Raw genomic sequence first — 20216 nt, forward strand, 5'->3', positions numbered from 1 at the left:
CCTTGATTCTCTCCAGGCTCTGGCTTGTTTAACCTATCATGGGAAGGCACATGGCGATGTCTGCTGGGTTCCAAGCATCTCCAAACATCCAGTCTCTGTGAGCTCTGAAGCAACTGTTCTCCAAGCATCTGCACCTCCAAACATCTGTATCTGCATCTGCATCTGCAGTTTCTTCAAAATGTTTCCCCTTTTAAAGACTCTAGTCAACTAATCAAGATTCACCTTGAATGGGTGGAGTCACATCTCCATCTAGTCAAAAGGCACATTCACAACAGAGAACATCATATCTTGGTGGAGATAATCTAATCAAAAGTGTTTCCACCCTGTAAGCACAAATAGTATGTAAATCAGGGCTATACTATTGTAGATACTTAAAAATGTTTGGTGAATGAATGAATGAAAGTTAAAATGTAAAATTTTAAAAATCAAAACCAAAGTAATTTTCAGAGTTAATGCCATAAGCAGTAATGTAGCTTATTCTCATGAAACCTTATGCTCATGAAACCATGATTTTCCCAAATATAATTAATGTATTGTTTCACTAAATGCAATTTATCATTAATTGCTGCTGAAAAAAGAGAGGTAAGTTCTGAAAACTGGGATAACTAAAGGAAAGCACTAAGATTTTGATTCCAAATATTTAGGTACTTTATTCAACTTTGTTGACACTTGTGGAAAAAAAAATAACTTACCTAAAATAGCTAAGGGTCTTTATCTAAATAAAATAAGATATTCTAAAAGTGCTATGGCATCAGAATAAAGGAAAAGGTCTTAAGATCAGGTTTCCCTTAAGCATTTTTCCCCTTTGAACGTATAGTCTTTTCTTTTGATCTTTCATTAGAAATCAAATTCAATAACTGTCCATTCAGTTTGCATGTACTTTTTAAAATTAAGCTTCTAATTTTGAAGTAACTTCATCCTTATATGATAGTTGCAAAAATAATACAAAACCCATGCAGAGAACTCTAACATACCCCCATCCACACCCCAGATAGCCAGATCAACCACTTTGTAAACATTTTGCCAAATTTGCTGTATCTCTCTCTATATATATCAGTTTTCTAAATGTAGGAGAGTGTGTTGTATATATCATACTCCTTGAGCACATAATATTCCAGTGTACATTTCCTAGGAACAAGAATATTCGCTCATGTAACCACCTTAAGTACAGTTAGCAAGTTCAAAGACTTTAACATTGATATAAAGCTTTCAGTCTATATTCCGTGTTTTCCACATGACTTAATAATGTCTCTTTGAGCTTTTTTTCCTCCATTATTAGTTCCAGTCCAGGGTCATATATTACATTTAATTGTCATTGTCCCATTATTTGCTGCCCCGCACTTTTTTTTTTAATAGAACCGTGTTATTGTGTTCTAGTTTGCTAGCTGCCAGAATGCAACACACCAGAAATAGATTGGCTTTTAATAAAAGGAGATTTATTTTGTTAGTTCTTCAGAGGAAAGGCAGCTAACTTTCATCTGAGGTTCTTTCTTACATGGGAAGGCTCAGGGTAATCTCTGCTGGCCTTCTCTCCAGGTCTCTGGGTTCCGACAACTTTCCCCAGGGTGATTCCTTTCTGCATCTCCAAAAGCGTGGGCTGAGCTGTGAGTGCTGAGATGAGGTATGCCGAGCTGCTTTGGCTGTGCTACATTGTACTCTCTCATTTAAGCACCAGCCAATTAAGTCAAATGTCATTCATTGTAGCAGGCACACCTCCTAGCCAAATGCAGATGTAATCAGCAACAGATGAGGTTCAGTACCATTGGCTCATGTCCACAGCAATAGAACTAGGTGCCTTCACCTGGCCAAGTTGACAACTGAATCTAACTACCACAGTTTTCTAAAGCTGTAGGAATGCAATATGCCAGAAATGGAATGGCTTTTATAAAGGGAATTTATTACATTACAAGCTTACAGTTCTAAGGCAAGGGAAATGTTGAAACTAAGGCATCCAGGAAAAGATACCTTGACTCAAGAAAGGTCGATGTCTGTCACATGGGAAGGCACATAGCTGGTGTCTGCTGGTCCTTGTTCCCAGTTCTGTTGCTCCCAGCTGCTGACGCCAGTGGTTTCCTCTTTAAGTATCTGTGGGCCTTCACTTAGCTTCTCTAAACACTGGATTCTGGCTTGCTTAGCTTCTCATGGGAAGGCACATGGTGATGTCTGCTGGGCTCTGCCCGTGTCTAGGCATCTTCTCTCTCTGTTGGCACACCAAGCATTTCCAAACATTCATGTTTCTATCAGTTCTGAAGCAACTGTTTTCCAAGCATCTGCATCTGAGGTTTCTCCAGAATGTTTCCCCTTTTAAAGGGCTCCACTTGAAACTTATCAAGACCCACCTTGACCGGTTGGACTCACATCTCCATCTAATCAAAAGACCACACCCACAGTTGGGTGTGTCACCTCTCCATGGATGTAATCTAACCAAAAGGTCACACCCAAAACTGGGCATGTCACATCTCCTAGAAAATAATCCAATCAAAGTTTCCTACACTGAGCAGTTGGTCTGGTTGGATCAGGATTGGATCAAGATTAAAACATGGCTTGCCTGCTTTCTATAAAGCCACAGTGGTCAAAACAGCATGGTACTGGGACAAAGACAGAAGGACTGACCAGAGGAATAGAATTGAGAGTGCAGAGATTGACCACCAAATTTATGGACATTTGACCTTTGGATAAAGTCCCTAAATCCACTGAATTGGAACAGAATCGCCTTTTCAATAAATGGGCATGGGAGAACTGGATTTCAGTAGCCAAAAGAATGAAACAGGACCCCTACCTTATACCCTATACAAAAATTAATTAAAAATGATCAAGTACCTAAATGTAAGAGTCAGTATCATAAAACTCCTTGAAGAAATGTAAGGAAACATCTTCAAGATCTAGTAATAGGAGGTAGCTTTTAAACTTCATATCTAAAGCACAAGCTGTGAAAGAAAAAATAGACAAATGGGAACTCCTTAAGATCAAGAGCTTCTGTGCCTCAAAGGACTTAGTAAAAAAGGTGAGGAGGCAGCCAACTCACTGGGAGAAAATATTTGGAAACCACATATTGGATAAAGGCTTGATATGCTGTGTATATAAAGAAAATACACAGCTCACGAACAAAAGGACAAACAACCCAATTATAAAATGGGCAGAGGAAATGAATAGGCACTTTTCTGAAGAGCAAATACAGATGGCTAAAAAGCACATGAAGAGCTGCTCATCTTCATTGACTATAAGGGGAATGCAAATTAAGACAATAATTAGATATCACCTCACACCTATAAAAATGGATGCTATTAAACAAACAGGAAACTATAAACATTGGAAAGAATGCGGAGAAATTGGAACACTTATTCACTGTTGGTGGGAATGTAAAATGGTTCAGTTGCTATGGAAATCAGTTTGGCAAATTCCTCAGAAAACTAAATATTGAGTTGCCATATGACCTGGTATTCTAGTTTGCTAGCTGCCAGAAACAGAATGGCTTTGAAGAAAGGAGAATTTAATAAGTTTCTAGTTCACAGTTCTAAGGCTGAGAAAATGTCCCAATTAAAACAAGTCTCAGGCGGGCCGCGGTGGCTCAGCGGGCAAGAGTGCTTGCCTGCCGTGCCGGAGGACCCCGGTTCGATTCCCGGCCCCAGCCCATGTAAAAAAAAAAACAAACAAACAAACAAAATATAATAAAAACAAGAAAATGTTTAAAAATGTTTCCCTTTCTTCCTCCCTTCCTTCCTTCCATCCTTCCTTCCTTCTCTGTCTTTCCTTCCTTTCCTCCCTCTCTCTTATAAAAAAAAAAAAAAAAAAAAAAAAAAAAAAAAAACAAGTCTCTAGAAATTTCCAATCTAAGGCATCCAGGAAAAGATACCTTGATTTAAGAAGGCCAATAATGTTCAGGGCTACCCTCTTGGCTGGAAGGGGCACATGGCAAATGTGGCAGCATCTGCTACCTTTCTCTTCCAGCTTCCTGTTTCATGCAGCTCCCTCAGGGGCCATCTCCTTCATTTCCAAAGGTCACTGGCTGATGGACTCTGCTTCGTGGCTCTCATTATTCTGTCATCCTTCTCTGCTCTCAGAATCTCCAGCTTTCTTCAAAATCTTTCCTCTTTTATAGGATTCCAGTAAACTAATCAAGACCCACCCATCATGTCTCCATCTAATTGAGTTTAATATCCACAATTGATTGAGTCACATCTCCTTGAAGACAATCCAATCAAGTTTCCAACCTATAGTACTGAATAGGGATTAAGAGAAAGGGTTGCTGCCACAAGATTGATTAGGATTCAAACATGGCTTTTCTAGGGTACATAAATCCTTCCAAACTGGCACACCCAGCAATGCCAATACTTGATATATACCCAGAAGAGTTGAGGGCAGTGACACAAACAGACATTTGCATGCCAATGTTCATAGCAGCACTATTCACAATTGCCTGGAGATTAAAACAATCCAGGTGCTCATCAACAGATGAGTGGATAAATAAAATGTGGTATATGCATACAGTGGAATACTATGCAGCATTTATACAAAATGATGTCCTGAAACATATGACAATGTGGATGAAACTTGAGGACATAATGCTGAGTGAAATAAGTCAGACACAAAAGGACAGATACTGTATGATGCCATTATTGTGCTCTGATAAAGCTGCCAGTGTTTTTGAGGAGCCAGAAGGAAAAATGTGAGTTGAGGGCATGGTAGCCCATGACAAACACTGGAAACTGTTCTGTAGCTGCTTGTTGAAGCGTGCTTTGAAAATTATTGCTGTTTTTTTTCTTTGTGTGTGTGTGTATATATATATATATGTTATATTTTACAACTAAAAAATGATTTAAAAAACCAAAGGCGGGGACTTCCGGAGAAGATGGTGGCTTAGTAAGACGCGCGGGTCTTAGTTCCTCCTCCAGAAAAGCAACTAAAGAAACAGAAACAATACGAAACAGCTCCCGGAGTCACGACAGAGACCAAAAAGACAGCGTACCCCATTCTGGAACGGCTGAGCGGGCAGGGAGAATCCGCTGCGGTGAGATACCTGAAGGGCGCGCGTTTTCCCAGCCAGGGCGGCTCCCCTCCACGCACGTGGCTCCCCGGTCTGACTGGGAACGTTGGATAGCGGGGCCCTCCCGTCACGCTTGGCGTCTCGGGCCAGCTGGGCAATTTGGACCGGCACTCCCCCAAGCTGCCGCGGCCAGCGACCCCCGCCTCCACGTGCGGTTTCCAGGGCCGACTGCCCCGCAGACAGAGGAGCGCCACGAGCGCCACCTACTGGGCAGGAAAAGAAAAACAGAGCCCAGAGATTTCACAGAAAAACCTTTCAACCAGCTGGGTCCCACACCCAGGGAAATCTGATCAAATGCCCAGACACCAGCAGAAAATAATGGATGATGCTCGGAAAATTGAAGATATGGCCCAGTCAAAGGAACAAACCAATAGTTCAAATGAGATACAGGAGCTGAGACAACTAATGCTGAATATACGAACAGAAATGGAAAAATTCTTCAAAAGCCAAATCAATAAACTGAGGGAGGACATGAAGGAGACATGGGCTGAACAAAAAGAAGAAATAGAAAATCTGAAAAAACAAATCACAGAACTTATGGGAGTGAAGGACAAAGAAGAAAAAATGGAAAAAACAATGGATACCTACAATGGTAGATCTAAAGAGACAGAAGCTACAATTAGTGAACTGGAGGATGGAACATCTGAATTCCAAAAAGAAACAGAAACTATAGGGAAAAGAATGGAAAAACTTGAGCAGGGGATCAGGGAACTGAATGACAATATGAAGCGCACAAATATACGTGTTATGGGTGTCCCAGAAGGAGAAGAGAAGGGAAAAGGACGAGAAAAACTAATGGAATAAATTATCACTGAAAATTTCCCAACTCTTATGAAAGACCTAAATTTACAGATCCAAGAAGTGCAGCGCACCCCAAAGAGAATAGACCCAAATAGGCGTTCTCCAAGACATTTACTAGTTAGAATGTCAGAGGTCAAAGAGAAAGATAGGATCTTGAAAGCAGCAAGAGAAAAACAATCTGTCACATACAAGGGAAACCCAATAAGACTATGTGTAGATTTCTCAGCAGAAACCATGGAAGCTAGAAGACAGTGGGATGATATATTTAAATTACTAAAAGAGAAAAACTGCCAACCAAGACTCCTATATCCAGCAAAATTGTCCTTCAAAAATGAAGGAGAAATTGAAACATTTACAGACAAAAAGTCACTGAGAGAATTTGTGACCAAGAGACCAGCTCTGCAAGAAATACTAAAGGGAGCACTAGAGTCAGATACGAAAAGACAGAAGAGAGAGGTATGGAGTAAAGTGTAGAAAGAAGGAAAATCAGATATGATATATATAATACAAAAGCCAAAATGGTAGAGGAAAATATTATCCAAACAGTAATAACACTAAAAGTTAATGGACTGAATTTCCCAATCAAAAGACATAGAATGGCAGAATGGATTACGACCCAGCAATACCACTGCTAGGTATCTACCCAAAGGACTTAAGGGCAAAGACACAGATGGACATTTGCACACCAGTGTTTATAGCAGCATTATCTACAATTGCAAAGAGATGGAAACAGCCAAAATGTCCATCAACAGACGAGTGGATAAACAAACTGTGGCGTATACCTACGATGGAATACTATGCAGCTTTAAGACAGACTAAACTTATGAAGCACGTAATAACATGGATGGACCTAGAGAACATTATGCTGAGTGAGTCTAGCCCAAAACTAAAGGACAAATACTGTATGGTCCCACTGATGTGAACCGACATTCGAGAATCAGCTTGGAATATATCATTGGTAACAGAGACCAGCAGGAGTTAGAAACAGGGTAAGATAATGGGTAATTGGAGCTGAAGGGATACAGACTGTGCGACAGGACTAGATACAAAAACTCAAAAATGGACAGCACAATAATACCTAAGTGTAATGTAACTAGGTTGGAACACTGAATGAAGCTGCACCTGAAATATGGTTTTTTGTTTGTTTGTGTGTTTTTATCTTTTGTTTTTGTTTTTTTCTTTTTCCTTTATCTATATATATATATATATATTTAATAGTATTATTATTTTAATTCTCTTCTCTATATTAACATTCTATATCTTTTTCTGCTGTTTGCTAGTTCTTTTCCTAAATCGATGCAAATGTACTAAGAAATGATGATCATACATCTATGTGATGATACTAAGAATTACTGAGTGCAAGTGTAGAATGGAATGATTTCTAAATGTTGTGTTAATTTCTTTTCTTTTTTTTGATTAATAAAAAAATTTTTTTTAAATAAATAAAAAAAAGAAAAAAAAAAAAAAAACCAAAGGCAGTTATAGTAATTTTAGATAAGCTAAATTCCTGAAATAAAAAAATTGAATATATTCAGTAACACAGTTCGCTACTATAGTAAAGTTGATATTTGTGGTAACTTTTTACTTGATATTTTGAGAATGTACACTATTTTAATAGCTAATCAAATGATATTTAAGATATTGTTTAATATTTAGAATTCAAATAACTCTGATATCTGTATTTATAGATTTTTTCCTTCCTTGCTTTAATTTTATATTGATTTCTGAAACATATTGTACAAACAGGCTTTATGATGATTACTTGGATTTTTTAAAATATGCCTATGGATAAGCTAACAAGATATCCATTTTAGGTGTTTAAGAGTTCCATATATTAATTGTAAAAATATTTGTATATTCATATTTTCCTGAAATCGGGAAAATATTTAGTAACATAGGTCATTACTACAGCAATGCAGATATTTGTAAGAACTTTCTACTTGATATTTTGAGAACATTCAGTTTTGACAGCTGATCAAATGTTATCTAACTTAGTGTTTAATACTTGGAATTTAAGAACTTTGCTATCTGGATATGCAGATTTTTTTCCTTGTTGCCTTAATTTTAGATTGGTTTATGAAACTTACTGTGCAAACACAGGCTTTACAATGATTATATGGATACTTTATTTAAATATGCCTATGGTTAAGCTAACTAAGATGTCCATTGTTGGTGATTCTAAGTGTATTGTTTGTTTCCTTAAATAAGAAATAAATAAGTAAATAATAATTTTTTAAAAAACATGGCTTGTCTGGGGTACATACATAATAGTTTCAAACTGGCACATATGTATACAACATTTACTTTCCCATCTCAACAACTTCTGAGCATATCATTCAGTGGCATTAATCATGTTTATAATGTTGTGTTCCCTTGCCACCATCCAATAATCAAATCTCCATCCTCCCAGACAGAAACCCTACACCCACCACACATTAACTCCCCAAGACCCTTACCCAGAGGATTTGGTATCGTGTATTCTACTTTCTGTCTCTCTGCACTTGCATATTCTAACTATTTCATATAACTGGAATCATATATCTGTCTCTCTGTGCTCACTTATTTCACTCAACATGATGTCTTCAAGGTATATACGTGTGTATCAGAACTCCATTCCTTTTAAGGGTGAGTACTATTCCATCGAATGTAAATACCACATCTTGTTCATCCATTCATCAACTGATGGATATTTGGGTTGCTCACATTTTTGGCTATTGTGAATAACACAGGCATGAATATTGGTGTACAAATATTGAGACGAGGGCCTGCTTTCCATTCTTTGGTGTAAATGCCTAGAAGTGGGATTGCCATGTCATATGGGAGTTTTATTTTTAACTTTCTGAGGAACTCCCAAGCTGTTTTCCATAGCAATAGTACCATTCTATATTCCCACCAACAATGTATGCGTGTCCTTATTTCTCTGCATTTTCTTCACCATGTATTATTTTCTGTTTTGTTTTGCTTTTTTTTTTTCAATAATAGCCATTCTAGTGGGTGTGACATAGTATCTCCTTGTGGCACCTCTGCTTTAATTGATAAAGGCTCTTACTTGCCATAATGCTCTACTTCCCATATTTTTTGGTGGGCAGTTTGTGTAATATCTACCATATGCAAAATGCACATGCATCATTTAGCTTTGGCCTGTGGTTAACAGGAAGACAGCAACAGTACCACAGCAATACCAGAGGTAAATAATTGGTGTGGAGGGACAAAAGATTAGGGGAGATTTTTATTTGATATTTGGTGAGGCTATTGTTCATCAGTTCTTTGTCTCTTTGGACCAATGAAAATTGTCTAAATTGAGAAAGCTGCTAATTGTAAAACCAAGTAAGGACACTGTAAGACATGGTTTGTTTATTTTGGACATTACCCATGATGCTCAATGGATGGAAGGGGCTGAAGGATACAATGACTGAGAAGTGATGGAACAACTGTGCAGCAACAAAAATGAATGCCATTGTGAGGCACACAACAAACTGAATGAACCTTTGGGGACAATGTATTGTGCAAAATAAGCCAGAGACAAAAGAATATGCTATGGTCTCTTTCAGAAAATAGCTATAAGAAAATTGGAGCCCGGATTGCAAGCTTTTATAGCAGTCATACTTAGTCTGAAGTTGTAAGTATATTTCTAGATTTTGAGGCACTGAGCTATATGTGTATAAGCTGGTATTCCGTGGAACTTTGAGTACTTTTATGTCACCCAAGATTCAGAGCTGGAGCTCTGCATCTCTAAAAGTCAGCATTGCTGCATGAAATAATATTTAAAATAACCAAAAAAGAGATTAGGCTTCAATTAGAGATAAAAACGAAGCTGATCTAGTTGGGACTAAGGTAAATCAGCATACAGGGCAAAAGTTGATAGTGTATGTACTCTAGAACTTCACCTGCTGTATGAGACCAAAGGTTGAGAGGTTTATTATGTCTAGAACTTAAATTTTACATAACACACAATCAACCTGTCTGGACAGTTCAATTAAATAACCAAAATACATGGAGCACAGAACAGGAATGAGGCTTTGTAATTCTCTATAACTTAATGTAATACTGGGAGACATCCCAAACTATGGTAGTCTGATAATTAAAAAGTATTCATAGAGTCTCTTGAGGGACTGGAGGGGGAAAAATGGAAGTATTAAATTTTCCCAGGTCCCTGGTACTTTCTCAAACTTTAGGGACTTATCTGGCCTAAGAACCCTCTGGAGGAAAGCAAACTTAATACATGAAACTTTTGTGCAGTCTCAGTTAGAGCCCTACGTGTTCTTGAGGGCTAGCAGGAATGATGTTAGTTTGGGTGTAACAAACCATGTTGATTAGCTGTATCTGCTGAAGCTCGCATAAGAGTACCCTTCAGGAAAGCCTCTTGACTCCGTTGATCTCTCTTAGCCACGCATACTGTTTTGGTTTGCTAATGCTGCCAGAATGCAATATATCAGAAATGGAATGTCTTTTAAAAAGGGAATTTATTAAGTTACAAGTTCACAGTTTGAACACCATAAAAATATCCAAAGTAGGGCATCCAGAGAAAGATACTTTGACTCAAGCAAGGCCAGTGGGTGTCACATGGGAAGGCATGTGGCTGACATCTGTTGGTCCTTGTTCCTGGTTTCATTGCTTCCAGCTTCTGTTGCTGGTGCTTTCCTCTCTAAGCATCTGCGGGCCTTTGCTTAGCTCCTCCAGGACAGAGCTCTGGGCTCTGGGATGCTGTGCATCTCATGGAAAGGTACACAGCAACGTGTGCTGGGCTCTGCATCTCCAAATGTCCATGTTTAGGCATCTGCTCTGTCAGTTGGCACTCCAAGTATATCCACAAATCTGCATTTACATCAGCTCTGAGCCTTTGGTGTCTCACGCGCCTTCTGCATTTCCAGAAATCTGCATCTGCATCTGCATCTGAGGCTTCACCAAAATGTTTCTTCTTTTAAAGGACTCTAGTAAACTGATCAAGAACCTCCTTGAGTGTGGAGTTACTTCTCCTTCTAGTCAAAAGGCCACACCCATAATTGGTTATGTCACATGCTCCATGGAAGTAATGTAAGCAAAAGTTCACACTCAAAATTGAGTGGGTCATTCTCCACAGAAACAGTTTAATCAAAGATTTCCACCCTAAACAATAGTTCTGGCCACACAAGATTGGATTAGGGTTAAAACACAGCTTTTCTAATAGTTTCAAATTGACACAGATACCTTATTTTGTTACATTTCTTTTCCCCTTTTTAGTCCAGGAGGCACTGTCAATCAGAGTCCCCATAGACTGGGAGTAGGACCAAAGGAAAAAAAAGGAGTTATAACAGAGAAGATAAGATTTAAAGACAAGTATGACTGCTGAACCACTATAATGTCCATTTTCCCTACAAAGTTGTCTTTTTTTTATCATTTTGTAAGAATTTATTGTATATTAGGAGTATAAACATTTTTTTTTGTATTGCATAGTTTGCAAATATTTTAGGTCAGTCATTTTTTTTTTTTTTCCATGGGCAGTCATCAGGAATCGAACCCAGGTCCTCTGGCATGGCAGGCGAGAACTCTGCCACTGAGCCACCATGGCCCAACCCAGTCATTTGTTTTTAAATTTTGTTCATGGAAGACAACACTTTAAATTGGAAGTTCTCTAAGTTTAACCCTAGGTTTCAGCTTTCTTAGTTTTGGAGGGTTGACTGTGGTCATCTTCACTTTTTTACTCAATCAGACTGACTTAAACAGTCTGTGACAGAGGCTATTGTAAAAGATTTGTGATGTATAGATGAAGCCGGAAGACATTTGTATCTTTGACAATTATTATGCTAATTAACATATTATAATGTTTTATTTATAAAGATGTAAACTCTGGGACAGAATACATATTATGGAAATGTAATATAGAATCACTGAGAACATCTAAGAACAATTGTGTTTTCTTTAATGTATAAACAAATCTAAATAATTTTGTTACTGGGTTATCATAAAAAGCAATGGGATATGGCATGTAGCACTATTTGTTCCCTCTTTCAAAAAACTCTCAGATGAGTTTGTCCATCAACTCTACCAGGGAATTTTTCATACACCAGATGCCGTTTTTTGAATTCTGGTAGTTTTAAGTACATGGAATCTGTTAAAAGAAGAAACAGCAGAACCATTTTATTGCTAATAGTAATAAAGTGTTGCTACTGTTTTTTTAGCTTTTCAAGTGGTCCTGTCTCTTAATCGTGTTTCTATAATATGTTAAAATTTCCAATCTGGGATAAAATAGTGATGATTTAAAAATTACATTTTTAACATTAATGACCTGTAACTAATGACCCAGCATAAAATTATTAAATACATATTTTTATAGCTCATGCTGTGTATAAGTATTTAAATCTCTCTGTACTTCAATTTCAACTTTTCTGTGAAATGAAGAAGTTACACTATATGATTTCTAAGGCACCTTCCAGTTCTACTATTTTTGAGTAAAACAATCCAAAATGGATTAGAAGGCTACTCAGGCAGGGCTTCCTCATTCCTGAAGTTTCAGTAGGTCCTCCTTAACTAGAACTCAAGATAGAGGTTCACTCTGGTTGATTTAAAAAATGAATATTTTTATCGAGAGATCTTCACACACATATAGTCCACACATGGTGCATAATCAAAGGCCCACACCATCACATGTTCTGTATTCATCACATGAGCATTTTTAGAACATCTGTACCACTCCAGAAAAAGAAATAAAATGAAAAAAATAGAACCCATCTCATCCCCTTTACCCCTCTGGTCACTGACCACTACTATTTCAAGCTACCCAATTAATTTTACCCTTTATCCCCCCATTGTGTATTTTTTATCCTTATTTTTACTCATCTGCCTATACATTGGATAAAAGGAGCTGGAACACAGCTCACCAGTTTGAGGTACTTCGCTCCTGCCACTCCAATGCACACTAAACCAAAAAGGGATATCTATATCACACATACATAAGAATAACCTCCGGGATAACCTCTCAACTCTGAAATCTCTCAGCCACTGAAACTTTATTGTCTCATTTCTCTCCTCCCTCTTTTGCTCAAGATTTTCTCAATCCCTTGATGTCACCCTGGCTGATTTTTAGCCTAAAACAAAGGCTTATTGCCTGGTCTCTGGGTGCCATTGGAAGAAACCTATGTGGTAAGAGTGCATGCAATTCTGTTTGTTTCCTTTCCCTGGGTAAGGCTGTTCCTTCATTCATGCTCATGATGTTGTGGAATTTATCCTGAATCTTGATGCATAATAAGCGATGATGCTGAAGGGACACACTGAATATGACCGTGGGAGACACGTTAGCCTAAAATGTCCTAGATTTGGATGCTTATGGAGGTCAATTGATGAAGTCAGTTGAAAAGAAGGCTAATATTAAAATAAAAACCACTTTTAGTGGTTATTTCTGGTGATATAATCCAATAATTGCAAGAGTTGTATGCTGTTCTAAGCAAGTTTAAAAAGCAATATAGAAGGTTGTTATATCATAGAGGTCACAAATAATATATACCTACAGAATGAATGAAAATTAGTTTGAGATTACGTCCATGGCCTTGAATAAATTTTCTACATCAATACGAATTCAAAATGTGTTAAATCTTAACCTATTTGGAACTAATGGTATCCTATGGAAACCAGAGTAAAGTCAAAAGTTACCACAGTGATAATGAAGATACTGACATCAAAGGGTCATGTTTGTTTGAACAAAATTGTTTTATGGAATGTAAGAGTAGACAGATGCAATATTTCTAAACTGTTTTATATAATGTGATTTAAAATAGGTATTTATAGCTAAATGAATTAAAATGTAACTAGATATTTGACTATTCTATTTATGCAAGTTTAAGTATTCAAATTTGTTAAAAACTATCTCTGGGATCTTCTTTTCGAGAAAATGGAGGGATTATTTTATATTTTGGAGGGCCCTATGTTCAAGAATACATAGCAAACATTCTTAAGTTGCTTCAGAGTGTAAAAGAAATGGAATTTTCATCCAGTTCATTTCATGATGCTGGTATAACCTTTATGCCAAAATTTACACAAATAAAGAATGCAACAGACCAATTTCATTATGAATGTAGGTATGAAAATCATAAATAAATATTAACAACCATATTCAGTATCATATTAAACTAATCATCTCTTCAATCTCAATTACATTTATTATAGAAATGCAAAGATTATTTAAAATTAGTAAACCTTTAAATATGATACTTAATATCAATAGGACAATGGAGAAAACATATTTGATTTTCCCTAGTAGATGCTCAAAAGAGTTTGGATAAAATTCAGCATCTATTCCTCATCAAAAGTTTTACAAAACCAAGTGACAGAATACTTCCTATTAAAATCAGGAACAAGGAAGTTGTAACTATTAAATGGGAACAAATCCAAGTTTTGTGAGGTCTAGAGCTTCTACAGTGTGGGAGGGCCGAGGCCACAGAGGAGCCTTAAAGTTTAAACTTTGCTTTTTTGTTTTTTGTTTTTCCAATCATGGTTAGACCACCTTTGTATGGACATTAGAATTTATTTTATTTTTTTATTTTTGTATATCCATTTCTTAAACAAGAACTCCTTCATGACAATTTGATGCACTGTTTATTAGCAATTAGTGTTGAGAAAGTTATTCCCCTCTACATACAATATTACAGATTTGAACACTGAAAACAAACAGGACAATTTCTATGAAAAATTGATCCTTCAAAAGAAAGTAAAGCCTTAAGCCCAACTCTTCAAGTGAAATCATTGCCCTCTCCTCTACGTGGGACATGACATCCAGGGGTGAAAGTCTCCCTGGTGGCATGGGATCAACAATTTCATCCTGACCAAAAGTGGGAAAAGAAGTGTAACTAATAAAGTATCAGTGGCAGAGAGAGTTCAAATAGATTCGAGAGGCTACTCAGGAGGTTGCTGTTATGCAAGCTTTAGTTAGATATTGCTACCTATCATCACCTGCCAAACCCCAACCTGGACCATTCCAGCCAATCCTAAAGAACACCTCCAGATCAGTCCCTGGAACAGATAAATCCTGAAACCTAGAGGGCCCAGCCTCTCCAGAACATCAGATAGTTGCACCTCGCTACCCCATTTTAGTGACAGACCCTTGTTGGAGCCAAGGGTTAAAACAAGACCTGCAGAATTTGTTGGAAGCAGCTGGCCTCAGGATGGCGGCAATATACTGTGGAGATTGTTATGTAGAGCAGTCTGGGAGGAAGAGAATATTTACCCCAAATAGTTATGTTAAGTATGAAGAACACTGAAAGATAAGAACTTTGCTCCCTCAGGAAATGCCTACATATCTATTGACATCCTGTGGTATATAACCAGGATCTGGTTGAGAATAAAGTTGTCTTATGTCTGATGTAGAATTAAGCTTCAGACCCCCTGAACCCATTTGTGTCTGTCTTTCTTTTCTTCCTTTCTTTCTCTCTTTCTCATCATTCCTTAATATCCTTGGAGCTCTGTTTCAACAGGAAGCAACAGACCCTCCCAAGAAAAAGTTAGAGGGCAGGCCATGGTGACTCAGTGGCAAGAATGCTTGCCTGCCTTACCAGAGGACCCAGGTTCAATTCCCAGTGCCTGCCCATGTAAAATAAAAAAAAAGGAAAAGTTAGAATGGCCATAGCCCAAACACCCCTAAAGAGAGGAACAGAAAGATCAAAGGTGATGGTGGAGTTATACAGAGAAGATAGGAGTTAACAAATGAATATGATTGCTGAATCATTAAATTGATATCTCATTTAGTCTCCAGTATCTTAGAGCAGCTAGAAGGAAAAACCTAAGATTGTGGAATTGTAACCCATGTCAAACTCTAAAATATGGTCTACAACTAATTGTGGTGCTGTGCTTTGAAATTTCTTGCTTTTTTGAACATATTTTTCACAGACACACAAAGTCGATTGTGATGACAAAAAATATTTATGCCTTTCAGCGTCCTATATTCTGTAGCAGCTAAAAAGAAAAATCTGAGAGGATGGTATGGTGGCACATGACAAACTCTGGGTTCTGTCCTGTAACTACTTGTTGAGGGGTGCTTTGGGAACTATTGCATTTTATTTCTTTGCTTTGTATATATGTTATATTATACAATCAAAAAGTTATTAAAAAAAATAAAGGGCAATGTGAGGATTTGTCAGTAGTCAGGGACAAATAAAAAGAAACCAAGCTTTTGCAGCCTGTAGGAGCCAAAGGGTTAAAACAAGACCTGCAGAATTTGTTGGGAGCAGCTGGTGTTCCTGGGTGGGCAAGAAACTGAGGAGATTACTTGCTTTGTTTGGAACAAACAGACTGTTCATTTACCCCCAAATGGTTATGTCAAGTATGAAGAAAGTTAAGTACTTTGTTTCCTCAGGAAGAGCAGGCATGCCTTTTGTTACCCTGCAGTAATAAGCAGGATCTGGTTCAGAATAAAGTTGTCTGTTGTTTGCTAAAGTTAAGCTTCAGACCCCCTGATCCCCTCTATTTGTCTCTTTCTTTCAGTCTCTCTCTTTCTCATCATTCCTTAATATCCTTCGAGCTCCATTTCATAGGAAGCAACATCTGCACCCAATGTGGGGCTCAAAGAAGGCTCCAAAACAATATTAAGGAACCAAGGAAAAGTCACCATTAGAGGGACGTGTGTCCAGCTGATAGAAGAGGACTCGAGTCACATTGGTAAGTAAGCATTTTCCTTGGAACATCAGGGTAACGGGTAATCACAATAGGCGGCTGGAGGAATATGTATGTATGTGTGTATGTTTGTATGTTTGTGTGTTGAAAACATTGTTAGGGTGCCATTACAATAATAAGGTTTTGATAAAGCTTAAGAGGTATTTGTATTTTGAAGAAAAAGACTTTTTGGGTAAAGCAGAAAAGAGTCTAAAACAGATTCACCATACTGAGATGGGAAACATTTAGGGAAAAGGAATGAAGAAAATTCTGAGCTGAAAACATTTTTCCATAACAATACAGTGAGGCCACATGGGGCAATAACAGAAGGGAGTTTAGGAACAATGAACTAGGTGCTAGTTTTAGGAAGAGAGTAGTAAAGGGAAATAGTTAATAGCATAATGATGACATAGCCAGGAAATATAGCCAGGGAAAAGGTAACTCTAGTTAGGAAAAGAGGCTAAAAAAGCTTCTTCAAAAAAGGGGAGTTTTTTCTCAAAAGCATAAGTTAGAAAGATTGAGAGAATATTTGGAGTAATTAAAGGAGAGAAAGGACAAAATACAGAAGTGTGAACCTGAGGTAAGGGAAAAGGACAGGGATCTCAGCAAGGGGGCTTGGAGGCAATACAACTTTTATCAGCTTTTCTTGTAACAGTTAATCACTTGCCTCCCAATCAAAATAATCCTCAGGGCACTGTAGAAATTCATCATGAGTCCATTCCTTTTAAATTGTTAAAAGATTTGAAACAAGCTTGTGCCCAGTATGGAGTGAATCCTCCATATACTACAGGTCTAGTCCAGGGCATGGCCCATGTTGATGGATTAATTCCTCGGGGATGCTAGCCAGAACTGTTTTCAGTACAGTTGAATTTTTACCATTTAAAGCATGGTGGACTGATGAAGCTAATCAGTTGGCTAGGAGGAATGCTAATGAGCAACCCTCAGTGTTAGTAACATCAGAACAAATCATGGGCACTGGCCAATGGGCAGGTATTGAAGGACAGTTACAATATGATGATAGCGCTATCAACCAACAGAATGGCCTGCCTTTCAGCTTGGCAAAGAATTTCTACACCAGGACAGCCTGGTTTAACTTTTCCTAAAGTAATTCAAGGAAATAATGAGCCGTATGTCGAATTTGTGGCATGTCTAACAGACGTGATTCAAAAAACCGTGCAAGCATCTGAAGCCTGTGATTTAATTTTAATGACATTAGCCTTTGATAATGCTAACAGTCAGTATAAAAAGACTATTCGACCCATTAAAACTACCGATGGTTCCATACAGGACTATAAAAGAGCCTGTCAGGACGTTGCTTCTTCTTCTCATCAAATGGCAGTATTGGCAGCTGTCATGAAGTCTTATTTGAATCAAAAGAAAGGAAATTGCTTTGAATGTAGAAAATTTGGGCACTTTCAGAAAAACTGTAAATCTCTTCATGTTAATAATTCCATCCCAACTAAGAAACTGCCATTCAGATTGTGTCCTATTTGTCAGAGGGGCTTTCATTGGGCTAATGAATGTCATTCTAGAACACATAAAAATGGTACTCTATTGAAAAGGTCAGGAAACTGCCTTGTGGGCTTAACTCAGGACCCCAGGACAAACAACATGAGCCAAGCTCCATAGACACAGTGTCCTGTCAGCAACGGCAAAAACCATGCATTCCAGTCTTAGAGTTAAAAGCTGCAACTCGCGTTAGTGCTACAATAGATCTACCTGCAGCTGAGTATATTTTACTTCAACCTGAAATGGGTCTTCAATTAATTAGCACTGGAGTTTCTGGCCCTCTTCCCAACCATACCGTTGGCTTAATAATTGGAAGAATAGTTTAACTAAGCAGGGTCTATGATACAAATTGGTTTAATTGACAGTGACTATAAAGAGGAATTGAAAATTATGGCTCAGTCTTTACAGCCTTTTCAAATTAAAACTGAGCAATGCATTGCTCAATTACTACTGTTACCTTATCATGTTCCTCCTTCTCTGCCTTTTAACCATCAAGGAGGTTTTGGGTCAACTGTAAATGAAATTTATTTTCAGACATTTATTGTGGATGACTGCCCAGAAATTACTATTGCTATTACTATTAAGGATAAAATTTTCCTGGGATTGATGGATACTGGAGTTGATGTAACTATCATAGCTAAAAGATATTGGCCCCAGAATTGGACATTAAAATAGGTACCTACTGTTTTTACCAGTGTAAGTACCATGACTGATATTTATCAAAGTACTGAAACATTTGAAGTTACCAGCCCGGAAGGACACAAATCAACATTACAACCTTTCCTGGCAAATGTCGGTTTGAATCTCTGGGGCAGAGACTTGCTTTCGCAGTGGGGAACATATTTGCATATCCCTCGCTTATCAGATAAGGCAGAACAACTATACTTGAAGATGCAGTTTCAAAACACTAGGCAAACAAGGGATTATCAAGGTTTAGGATAGTGTAAGGAGCAGACAAATTTATAGTGGGGGCCATTGAAACAAAGGGCATAATCACCCCCATAACATGGCTTATTACAACACCAATATGGGTGGATCAATGGCCCCTTCCTCAAGAAAAACTGAATGTCCTTCATAATCTTGTTCAAGAGCAATTAAAATCATTGGACCTTCCCAAAGACCATGAAATTCTCCAGCTTTTGTTATTAAAAAGAAATCTGGGAACTGGAGAATGCTGACTGATGTAAGAGCAGGAAATAAAGCCATGAGCCCTATGGGTGCACTTCAACTGGGGCTTCCTCAACCCTCTATGATTCCTCCATCTTGGAAATTGGTTATTATTGATTTAAAAGACTGCTTTATCACTTTGCATCCAGCGGATAAAGAAAAGTTTGCTTTTTCTGTTCTGGCACTGAATAATCAGGCTCCAATGCAAAGATATCAATGGTGTGTCTCACCCCAAGGGATGATGAACAGTCCCACCATGTGTCAACTATTTGTGCATCAACCCTTACAAGAAATAAGAAATAAATTTCCAGTGGCCCTTGTTATTCATTATATGGATGATATTTTAATTGCATGTGACAACGATGACTCTTTGGAAAAGGTTTTCTGTGCTATTATAAAAATTTTACCTGAACATGGGCTATAAATAGCTCCAGAAAAGATTCAAAAGACTGAGCCTTACCTATACTTAGGAATGCAAATAGCTGCTAATAAAATAATTCCTCAAACAATACAATTAAGATGGGATAATTTACAAACTTTAAATGACTTTCAAAAACTGTTAGGCCTCATATACCAAAATAGTTGGAGACTTCAATTCACCACTCTCATCAATGGACAGAACATCTAGACAGAGGATCAATAAAGAAATAGAGAATCTGAATATTACTATAAATGAGCTAGACTTAACAGACATTTATAGGACATTACATCCCACAACAGCAGGATACACCTTTTTCTCAAGTGCTCATGGATCATTCTCAAAGATAGACCATATGCTGGGTCAAAAAGCAAGTCTTAACAAATTTAAAAAGATTGAAATCATACACAACACTTTCTCGGATCATAAAGGAATGAAGTTGGATATCAATAATAGGCGGAGTGCCAGAAAATTCACAAATACGTGGAGGCTCAACAACACACTCCTAAACAACGAGTGGGTCAAAGAAGAAATTGCTAGAGGAATTAGCAAATACCTCGAGGCGAATGAAAACGAAAACACAACATATCAAAACTTATGGGACACAGCAAAGGCAGTGCTAAGAGGGAAATTTATTGCCCTAAATGCCTATATCAGAAA

This window comes from Tamandua tetradactyla, chromosome 4 (assembly GCF_023851605.1).
Source record: "Tamandua tetradactyla isolate mTamTet1 chromosome 4, mTamTet1.pri, whole genome shotgun sequence".
Taxonomy (NCBI): domain Eukaryota; kingdom Metazoa; phylum Chordata; class Mammalia; order Pilosa; family Myrmecophagidae; genus Tamandua; species Tamandua tetradactyla.